The sequence below is a fragment of the Corticium candelabrum genome, chromosome 18, assembly GCF_963422355.1.
Source record: "Corticium candelabrum chromosome 18, ooCorCand1.1, whole genome shotgun sequence".
NCBI lineage: Eukaryota > Metazoa > Porifera > Homoscleromorpha > Homosclerophorida > Plakinidae > Corticium > Corticium candelabrum.
In genome coordinates this window covers 2,775,141-2,787,375 of record NC_085102.1, presented here as the reverse complement: position 1 = coordinate 2,787,375, position 12,235 = coordinate 2,775,141, and positions in this window count along the sequence as shown.

Here is a 12,235-nt window from a genome sequence, read left to right as displayed (position 1 = left end):
CACTAGACTGTACATACAAGTGTGACATAATGGTTCCAAGGTGTCAAATGGGATATCATATTGGCAGGCAGGAAACATGTCCAAACAATCTCGCTGATTGTGATTTCAAAGACAACGGCTGTCAGTTTCAAGGGTATCGTCACGATTTATCCAAACACGGTGATAACAAAATTGGTTTGCATCTTAGTTTGATTGCTAGTGAGCTGAAAGAAAACAAAGAGAAATCAGCTAGCTGCTAGTAAACACAAACTGAATATTGCAAAAGGAGACCTAAAATCTACTAAAGATGAACTGAAAAACTAGAAATGAACTGAAAAAAATAGAGATAAACTAACCGATGCAATATGTAAACTGACTATAGCTACAACAAAACCATTTGAAGAGATCCTTGGATGGAGTCTGTCTTACAACGGATTCCAGAATTTTTTTGTCTAATTGGACCATAATTAATTGGCATAAAAAGATGGAGGTTTTAGGCAACTATGTGTGGTCTAGCAAGCCATTGTACGTTTATCGGGGGCACCACTTGTGTCTTGATGTTTATCCAAACAGTAAAAATGCTGACAGCAGAGACTATCTTGGTCTGTATCTATTTATTTGATTTTGACAAGGAATTCCAATGGCTATTTCCCTTTCCTTTTGATTTTGAACTTGTAGATCAACAAGTTGAGAGATTAAGTGTATTTGTGGAATTATCACGACGATATGGATGTGCATTGACGTCCTCAACATGTGATATCAGAATATATGCAAATTTGTTTCTCTTGACAAACTGAAGTCACGTCATTACATCAAAAATAATTCAGTTTGCATAAATCTAAGTGTTCGTGTCAATGTGTGTGTGTGTGTGTGTGTGTGTGTGTGTGTGTGTGTGTGTGTGTGTGTGTGTGTGTGTGTGTGTGTGTGTGTGTGTGTGTGTGTGTGTGTGTGTGTGTGTGTGTGTGTGTGTGTGTGTGTGTGTGTGTGTGTGTGTGTGTGTGTGTGTGTGTGTGTGTGTGTGTGTGTGTGTGTGGACACTATATATATTTATATATGTGTGGACACCATATATATTTAAATCTGTTTTAATTGCTTTGCTGGTGATAGTTAACTACGGGAGGGCTCAGGAGGGGCCTGGCGCCTCCAAAAAATTAAGGCGTGGCCTTAATTTTGAGGCGTGGTTCATCTAAGCTACAGTTGTTTGACTGCCCATACTCTACTTGCAAATAGGTGAATACCGCCAATTGGGCTCATCTAATTGGCTATGACTTTAACAATATTAATGAACGCAATTAGATAAGGTCTAGAAGCGTTTGGGACTCGAGGCAATACGGGGTGTGATGAATACGGGGTTTGTGGAATACGGGGTTTGATGACACTTCCGGGAATCTGTAACCTACGAGTACGGTTATGTCTACGTCTCTCCATCAGCTTTCAAAGTCCAACTCCAAGAAGCGACGAAGTAAGCCTCTTGAATGGTTTTGGGACAGTCAGATCAGTAAGAAGAGGTATGCAATTGCAACTTCCCATAGATAGCTCTAGGCTACAGCTGTAGACTCTAATGAACACCACAAATTTTATGGCTACTAGGAAAAGCGAGTCAATGGAGGTTGCCCATGTAAGAACAGACGAACTGAATCTAGAGAAGATTGATTTGGCTTCACAAGAATCTGTCACATTTGCTACTACGGTGACGTCTGACTCGACCAATGGGGATTCCAAGGCGGCAAGTAGTAGCAGTGTTTTCGAGACGGCAAATCAAGCGGAGAATGATAACTGTACTGAAGTATGCAGTCCAATGGGTAATCTTACATTGAAAATATTTGAGACTAGATGTGAGCTATTGATTGATTTGTTTACACAGATCTGTCCTTGGGACCTCATGAAGAACCCCGACAACCTATAATAAGTTTTCCTTCACGAAGTTTTGGCAAACGAGAGCGTCATTTCAAAAGGGAGTTGTATATCGAATACAAATGGTTGGAGTATTCAGTGATGAATGATGCCTGCTACTGTTACTGTTGTCCTCACTTTGCTCCAAGCTCAACCACTGACAAAGCGTTTACTGTGACAGGATTTTCTAATTGGAAGAAGACATGTGGTCACAAAGAGAAGTCCAACTCTCTGTTAAAACACAAACTTTCGTCTGCTCACAGATCATCGTTTGTTGCATGGAAAGAGTATCGTCAATCTGCACAAAAGGGTCACACAGTACAAGATAGTGTGTCACAATACAAGATAGTGTGTCTCAGTCAACGCCTCAGGTGTTAGAAATGGAAATAGAAGGCAATAGATATCCAGGAAATTATCAAGCAATACTGGATCTTTTGTCAGATCATGACACACGTCTGCAACAGAAGATTGGAAAATTACCCAAGAATGCACATTATCGCTCACCTGAAATTCAGAATGAGTTGTTATCGGTAATGGGATCACTCGTGCGAAACAAGATCTGTGAAGAAGTGAGAAACAGTGGACACTTTACTTTGATGGTAGATGAAACACGAGATGTTAGCAAGAAGGAGCAGGTTTCAATTGTTGTGAAAGATGTCGAGGCGTCTGCAGTGTATGAAAGTTTCTTAACCTACGTCACTGCTCCTGACATTCCAGCAGAAGGACTTTCGACATTGGTAACCAACACTTTGTCTCAGCACAATTTACCTCTCTCAATGTGTGTCTGTCAATCTTATGACGGAGCTGCTGTGATGAGTGGTCGATTGTCAGGGGTTCAAGGACGGATTCGGAAATTATGTTCTCAAGCCATTTATATGCATTGCTTTGCGCATAGGTTAAACCTAGTTCTTGTGGACTGCTCGAAGAACGTGGAATTCGTCAGTGAATTCTTCTCTGTTCATCAAATTCTTTACCTGTTTTTGTCATCTTCTGCTGTTCTGCCTGTGTTTGAGGAAGTCCAGAGTGTGGCAGGTATAAAGAAACCATTGCGTATCAAGAGTCTCAGCAATACTCGATGGGCATGCCCTTTGATGCTGTATCTGGAGTTCTGCAATCACTCAAAGAAATAGTTGCTACTTTAGAGGATCTTACTGAGATTGACAGAGACAGTAAGCGAAGATTCGAAGCAGGAGGTGTCTTGACACATGTCAGGACCTTCAGGTTTATATCCATATTGGTTTTACTCGTCAAGGGACTTTCAATAACCAAAGGACTGTCAGATCAACTGCAGGATGACTCACTTGATCTAGCAGCTGCAGCTGAACTTGTTGACTCTGTCCTGTCATCTATTGGTAGCAGCAGAAGTGACAAAGAGTGGGAGAGAACTTGGAAGGCTTCTGTTGATTTGGCTGAGCGTTTGAGATTGCTATTGTAGATGTACGTCGCCAGGGTAAGAAACGAAACTCTCAACGACTGCTTACTGAGTAGTGTTTGGATGCAATAGGAAGAAGAGATGTAGCCGGAGACGATTCAACTGAAGAAAATGAAGAAGTCACTACTAAGCATTATTAGCGAGCACATGTCTACAATTCTGATATTGATTCATGGGTAGGCGAGTTACAACGACGATTTTCAGAAGAAAATAGAGAAATCATGAATTCTATCCAAGCTTGTTGTCCGCGTTCTGGGAAAACTTCCTTAGTTCAGAGAAGCTTATGCCACTTGGTACTAGGTATGGTGCCAACGAAACAGCACTGATGGAAGAGCAATGCAAACAAGCTATGCATATCCTCTCAAGCAAGCAGCTAACAGGCATTTCTGATGTTCTTTTTCATTTGAATCGCAACAAGAAGGGGTTTGCCATTATTGTCAAGCTGTTGACAATAGCTCTTACACTAGGTGTAAGTACGGCTACCTGTGAGCGATTGTTCTCAAACTTGAAGAGGACTAAAACTTACCTACGGTCGACAGTAAGCAACAGCAGAATGAATGACCCGGCAATTTTGTTAATTGAGAAATACTTGTCTTGTAACTGGTTAACTTTTGATATGACAAAGATAAGTTTGCTCCAGTAGGCAAAGGGAGAAGGCTAAAATTAAAATAGACTCAGCTGTGATAGACTTACTGCGTTTTGGCTCCATCAATCGGTAACCAAATAACACAGGCGTATTGACTATTGTATGAAGCAATTTGCTTGAAAGGCACGAATGTAGCGCACATAAACTTGAATATTAGAAAAATTCAATAATAGCGGTTGGCTTGTGCAAGTTTATATCAACTTCCAATGTTAAATGTTAATTAATTAATATTAATTAATTTATATATTAATTTTTATATAACTCTCTAAAATTTAGGTCTGGCTACGCCAGTGGCTGCTGCTGTTCGCGTAATCTCTTTCGGCACTCAACATAGTGGTGACCCACAATATCGCAGTAGTGATCGACACTTTCCACTAGACCGCTTACCGTAAGGTTGACGTCTGAAGTACGAGACATCTACGAGCGCGACTAATAGATATTGTTGCTGTTGATCGAGAGGCAGCAGGTGAGCACTGAGCCTGCCGCATCAGAAGACTCAAGGCCTTGTCTTGTAGCTTGCCTAACTTGACCGTCTGCTGAAGGATTTGGGTTGTATCGTCGTCGATCTTGTTTTGCCACAACATCATGTCGTCCGCGTAGTTGACGTCTTTGCACCCTCTCAGCTTTCTCGGCAGATTTCACGGCAACAGCAAGTGTTGTGGGTTGGTTACGTTCCAACTCGACTTGGTACTTCGCGCGCAAGCCCCTATGAAATAAACTGATGAGAGTTTCCTCCGGCACGCGTGAGTCGATCACCTAACTTGCAGCTCTCGTTGCAATATTGAGAGGCAACCTGACAGAATCGCATATCATATAACATCTTCCTGACAGATGCCCATGACCTTTTAGTTTACGGTAACATCTCGACAGCCTCGCCGCTAAACCTAGAGATCGTTCTCAGAATCTGTCCGTGAGAGCGCGATCGTCAAGTACAAAAACAGCGTAACGAAGCGTATGACATCTAGTGGGGTCATAGACATGGCAATTGCAAACAGCACACGCAAGATGCACACTTTGCAGCGGTGTAGAGTGCGTCCGCGTGGCACGTAATTACACAATCAATACAAAGGCGTGGCTAGACAATACCACGTGGTAATAACTATGCACAACGTCAGCCCACTACCCTATGTCATACAGTATGATATCTGACCATTGCAAATGTACAGTTTAATTAACAATTAATTAAAGCCACATAACATTTTCAATTGTGTTAATTAATATTCCAAGCTGTTTCAATAATTGCTATTAATAACTACATTTAATTAAGTTTGGCATCATATTTGTTGTCTTTCCATTCTGTAGCCAGAAATTGAACTAGCTCTGTTTTGTTAGCGGAACACGCCATGAATGTGTGCTACTGCCTTGGACAGCGCTGCCCCAATTGAGTTATGCGCGTTCTGATTTCTCCGCTTGCTGCTCGAGACTGACGTTTACAAGACTTGGTTGAAATAGCAGATTGTATTCACAACAAAGTCTACTCTGTATCTATTCTCATTGCCATCAGTAGAGTGCGCCCTCAAAATTGAGTTTATCACAGATGCAGCTAGTTCTCCAAATGTCGAGACAGGCAACAATAAAGATTGCAAAATGGCCATTCCATCCAAAATAACAGCAGTTCCGACCACTTGAAACTATAGGTGTGGTCTCCGGAACAGTGGTTCTTTCAAAAAAGAGGTAGTAATTTAGCCTTGGCTGTTTTACGTAGGGTACCTTGAGGAGTTGCTAAAACTAAAGGAAGCGGACCCAGAGAAAAGACAGAACGTACTGTAGATCCATTTTTCGGTTTTGAGATATTACAAGGAGACGTGCGAAGAAATTTCTATCAGCTACAATAGCAATCTCAAGATAACGAACAGACACTTTTGATGACTTCTTTATGGAAGCAAAAGATTTTAGCTTTAGCAGCGGCAGCGTTTCGTGGAATGGTGCATCTCCAATTTCAAATGCGTTGGCGACATCACGTTTGACATCAGATGATGCAACGCTCGCTGTTATAATGTTGATGAGGTCACTGTTTGTAGATGATTTGACAGGATTTATTGCACTTCTTTGAAGTAGGTTAGCTGCTCTATTTACATCGTCCTCGTTTCTTAAAATTCGCGTTTTACTTGTCTCTTTATGCGCGGCCTCAGATGTGCAACGACTATTCGCCAACAGTTCACAAGCAGCTGTGGTTTTTGCAAGATTATGTGCCGTTAGCATCCAGCGTTGTACTGCACTTGGCTTTAAGCTCTTTCCAATGATACCACCTGCAACCTTTGTATCTTTGTTAATCGATTGTTCAATGGCCTGATCTACGGGCATCTGAGCAAAAGCGTTAGTTGACCGCTGAACGGCACACTCACCACTTTCCAAAAGTCTGTAAGCTTCTGGACATACCTCCGGAAGTAGTTGCATGTCACACCAGTACAAAGACAGATATCGACTATAGTTTGCTCTGTCGTAAGCAAACATCCAAGTTAGAAAACATCGTATACACTGCAGATGCACTGACCAGTTTCCTTCACGAGTAGAACGTAAAAAGGTCTGAAGAAGGCGCACTAGGTTACAGTACGACTTCCAGTACTCTACTGTAGGGTTTTGCTCGATGTCGACAAAGTTACAGAACAAATCGTACAGAGACGAAAACTCACAGTGAGAAATGAGTGCATCAACAGTGTCAGCTGCTACTTTTGTACGCACTGCTGTTAACATCCGGAGTGTATCTGTTCGCAATGATAGTTCTAGAGATTGTTGAAATTGTTCCCAACGAAGACGACTCAAAGCTTCGAATACAATCTTGTGAGCACGAACACTTCCGTTGTAATGGTTTCCAGACAAAACTCCTAATAGCAGAGCAATTACAATGTTAGGACGCTGACCACAGACTATATACAAGCCATTTGGGAGCTTACCATTGACAGCGCTGGGCCCAATAATTTCTGACTCAACTAATATTTCACGCAAGCCGCCATCGTTTGCCTATAATACTGAGTACTGCAGACGCAATATGAAACGCTCCCATTCTCATGACAATGCTAGTGAACTCTGTTGGGTTTCTCACATGACTTCCCTGGCTTTTGCATAGATAGCTTGGTCAAACGTTACCATTGCGAACCTTTGATGAAGTAGCTGCGCTTTTTCTAAACATTGACGCAGTACAGTATAGACTGTAGACGACTCCGTAGGAGAAGCATTGATGACAGGCAAATAGCCAATAACGCTGGACGCTGGGATGCACGTACTTTGGAGCTGAGCGTTGAATCCACTCCAACCTGGGACAGTTTGAATTTCATCTGCATCTCTTCCTGCAGCAGCGCTGTGCTGTTTACTTATGCGAGACAGCAGCCACAAAAAGTCGAATTTGCCACTCCGCTCACACTTGATCAAATTATCGACATTTGGAGACGATGACAAAAGCGGAGCATAACAACGTCGGCCGGCAGTGTACCGTAAAACGTGATCTTGGATGTCACAGAGAGGCAAAGGAGAGTGTCTTTTGTATGTACGTCTACTTGTTTCAGAATTGCAGTGAAGCTGAGAAAGCTACGCGGTTCCACAATGACAGCGGTACTTGCACTACGCTGCACTAGTATACCATTAGTACAGTGGGTAGAACCCTTCCCGGACAACGTCTCTTCTAGGATATCATTATTATCGAAGCGAAAGACTGCAGGTCGACCAAGCTGAATGTTACTGGGAATGCATGATATAAACTCTTTTTCTTCAAGTAGTTGTTTTGCTACCGCCGTATTTGCTTCGTCCAGCTGTACGCGAAATGCAATGCCCGAACTTGTTCACAAGAGAGAGAACTGTCGTGTTTCCCGTGAGATGACGAATTGCAGTGGATAAAGCGATATGTTTGGGCGTTTTGACTCGACCATAGTGTGTTGCATAGACTATATCCTGAGCAAAAGACATTACTAATCGATGAATCCGTGCATCAGTCTCCACTCGAGATGAGTGTTCGGCGTAAAAATCAAACGCAGCTTCCCCTCCACCTAGAATCCACGCTAGAAAATTGTACAAATCGCTAGGAATTTTATTGTTCTCTTCTGTGACGTGAACGGCCCTGGGTGGCCAAGGCATTTCATTTTTTAGGTTGAGCACAGACGAACGCAATTTCATGGCTGCGTGATACAATTCCGTTGATGGTGTGACAGAGTATGTAACAGCAAGAGAAGCTGAAGAAACCGAGGATGCTCTAGATTCGAGTACCGAAGACGACTCTAGAAGAGCTTGAAGCACTTCTTCAGTTCTAAGGTCTGACGCATATACCACCTCTCCTTCGATCTGGTTTCTCGAGCACCAAAATGACAAACGTTCTCCAAAGCGCCGTCTCAACCGTCTTTTCCTTTTTTCTGTCCGATACGTAGGATTCGAGATTGCTTCTGAAAATAAGTCTCGCAATATCTTGGTACGAATAACCTGTCGACGCTCTAGAATGCGTGTTTGCACAATGCTGGTCACTAGACTAAATGCCTCGGTGTCGGCTGCCGTGATTTCGTCTTCAGATTCTGATGTGCAAGCATCACCATCGTCGTCACCAGGAAGTGCCTGACGCGTTTTTTTGTAAAACGGACGTAGCAAGATCGGTGTTATTTAACCTCATTGGCATAGACATCGCCTTGTAATGCTAACAGCAAACGTTCATCTTTGTGTAGTTGTGCGGCCTTTGTAAGGCGATTGGCACCGGTGTCCAATTCACAGGCAACGAGACGACTTTTCGTTCGTTTTTGTTTGCTGGTATTTTTTGACAAATAGCACAAAACTTGTTGTCGGTAGCTTGAAAAGCGCTTCGAACGTGTCTCGTGTTGTCACTGCGAGATTGAGCCAACGAAGGTATCGCCTCTTTCACTGCTGAGGACTCTGCTTGCTTGCGACGGAGAATACGCAATACATTTGTTTTGTTCGTGTAATCTTGGTAACACCGACGGTGGTAGCCTCCTCTAGGAGGATCGTCTGAAGAACTCCGGTATCTAGACAAAAATTCGTACGTGGGATTGCCATCTCTTCTTACACGCGATAATTCGTGTAGTTTTTCCCAACTGCGATGCGAAAATTGTATGCTGGGATCAGATGACGCACTTTCAACAGTATGACAGAGACAATAATCCCAGTCAAGACAAACCACCTTTGAGCTTGAAGCAAGAGTTACCGAACAAGCCACTTCGATATCACTCTCCTGCAGTCGTTCAGAGTCCGTATCCGACATTTTGTAACAACCTTTACTGACTGCTTGACGGTGTTGTGTATAGAGAAGGTACCGCGATAACAACAACGATAAACTCTAGTAGTAGTAGTAATATACTCACAACCAACCTAGACCATGTGTCAGTATAAATGCGCTTTTTATTACTGTTATATACTACTGTCAACTACTGTTGCAAAACCACTACTTCACCACATCATGCAGCATTCTACTTTCGTGTCACGCGTATGCAGGTTGAGTCATTCTCGGCCGTTTAAACCCACCTAAAGAGTCATCTTCATCCGGTTGAGTCACCTGGTTGAGTCGTCTAAGTCCAAGCTGATGGTTACTAAAGTGCACATTTCTATAGTACATTATCATTCTTCTTCCGTGTTTTAAAGTCACGCTCATCCGGGTTGAGTCATTCTTATCCGTTTCATTCATTTAAACCCACGTGTTGAGTCATTCCTATCTGGTTCATTCATTTAAACCCACGTGTTGAGTCATCTTGAATCATCTTCATCATGTTGAGTCATCTGAGCCCGGGCTGATGGCTAGAGTGATGCACATTTCTGCTACGTGCTCTCTAGCGCCGTGAAGAATCCCAGATGTCTCCAAACGTGAAGCTAGCGAGTTGATACTTACATCAGTCGAAATATTATGACGAGACGATTTCAGATCAGTCGTTGCGAAGTCGAATTGCTTGTACATAACAATAGAATAGCTACAGCAACAATACGAATAAGGTCTGGGTACACGAGGCCAAACATACAACTTTTAATACGTTACACCGGAAACGTTGCACGCTTCCCAGACTGCCAACATCGAAATTATTTTGTAGTCACACCAGCTCTACAAGCTGGCATCAACAAACCATGGTATACCGGGGGGGGGGGGGTGAAACGAACTTCCTAACGAAGCTTCCTACGAGTTTCGGCACAAGGACTAAGACAAACAGACAGGCAGACAGACAGACAGACAGACAGACAGACAGGAAGTTGGCTCGCTATGAGAAAGAAAAACATCCTGGTGGGTTGTCTGTTAGAGTGGTTCCACTAGTCTTGGAACATTTTGGAAGATGGGGCAAGAAGGCAGAGACCTATTTAGATGACTTGTTAAAACGATCAAAGAATATTTGCAACGTTTAATGCCAATGTACTTCTGAAGAAAATCACTAACGCTTTGTCGGAACAGGCCAAGTGCCCAGACTCGTCGATGTTTTATAGAGAAAGGATCACATGATCCCTTTTAACCGATTAGCAGTTAAATATATATTGTATTCAGTTGTTAGTTGTATTCTCTTGCTTTTATTGTCATAGGAAAGACGTAGTTAGCCATTTGTGTCCTAATTCAGATATGAAAAATACATGTATTGACAGACACACAGACAGACAGAGAGACAGACAGACAGACAGACAGACAGACAGACAGACAGACAGACACGGTAGTGTTGTTCTTTGAAAATATATGTATTGACAGACAGACAGACAGACAGACAGACAGACAGACAGAGAGCGGGTACCATCTGTCAACATGTAAACCTGGTGGTGGGCCAGTTTGGTGACATGAAGGCATAGCATCAACTTGGTCTGATTGTCTTCGAGAGCTAAATGTGCACCACCGAAGAGAGCCACGACATCGCTATGCAAATTCAAATGATAGACCAGACATTGTGGCATTTGACCTTAACAAGGGTTGCAACGTTGACCTGGATATAGCTCTGGCACACCCTTGGAGCGCTTATATTTTTCCAAGGTCACCTGAGTCAGATGGTGCTGGTGCAGAAAGAAGAGAAGATAAGAAGAAGGCAAAATATACAAAGGAAAATTTACCAGGTGGATCAACAGTCAGTTTCATTTCCTAGTTATAGAACATTTTGGACAATGGGGTGAGATGGGAAAATTTTTCTGGAAAGACTACTCAAGAAGTCACTTGATGAACGTGGTCGACCTAATACTGCTGAGTTTCTGGACATCTGAAGAAAGAGATTCTCAACTCAACTTCAGAAGTGCAACGCAAAGGTCATCATGAAAAAAATCTCAGCTTTGACAAATGACATTGACTGTACTGTAGATTGCTCTACCCAGTTTTTCAGCCACTAAGTTGGCTCCGGGTAGTCTGCATTGTTTTCTTTTTATGTTTTACATGTTTGTTTGTTTTTAAAATCTATCTCTAGTAAACTCTTGTAGTTACAGAACTTTATATGGTTACCTTGCTAGCATTGTATTATAGATGTATGTTTAAATTAATGTTATTTGACAGACAGACAGACAGTCAGACAGACAGATAGACAGACAGACAGACAGATAGACGGACAGACAGACAGACACATAAGCATATAGTTGTAGGTAGAACCAAAGCCCTATTGTGTTGGGTAGTATTTAGTTGCTTTGCTTAAATTGTGTATAATAGTTCAATATCTGAAAATATATGTATTCAAAGACAAACAGACAGACATACAGACAGACAGAGAGACAGAGAGACAGACAAACAGACAGACAAACAGACAGACAGACAGATAGACAGACAGGCAGTCAGGCAGTCAGACATGCAGGTTATTCTATTAGGATACACCATCTCTACACACTAGAATACATGATTTTTAATGATTAAAAGAAAGTGCTTCATAAACAAGTTCAACTATTTCAATGTGTGAAGCACTAAATGTATCTATCTCTGTTAACTACATTATCGTCCATTAGTCTGTTTGTTGACAATTTAGACACTTTTCTCAAGACAACTTCACTATTGCATTTTGGAGAGTCACAGAAAACCGTCGTCGCCAATATGACATATACTCTGCAGCTACTCGTCTTCCTTCAATGAGCCTTGCCTTTCCACCCTGGTAATGCAAAAATTTCCGCTTGTGATACACATGTGCCGAAATTTTAAGGGTATCGTCACGATTTACCAAACATCTGGATGACAACATTGGTTTGCATCTTAGTTTGATTGCTAGTGCACTGAAAGAAGCAAAAGAGAAATCAGCTGCTGGTGAACACAAGCTGAATATTGCAAATGGAGACCTAAAATCTACTAAGGATGAACTGGAAAAAACTAGAAATGAACTAAGAAAACTAGAGATGAACTGACAGATACAAAAAGTAAACTGAGC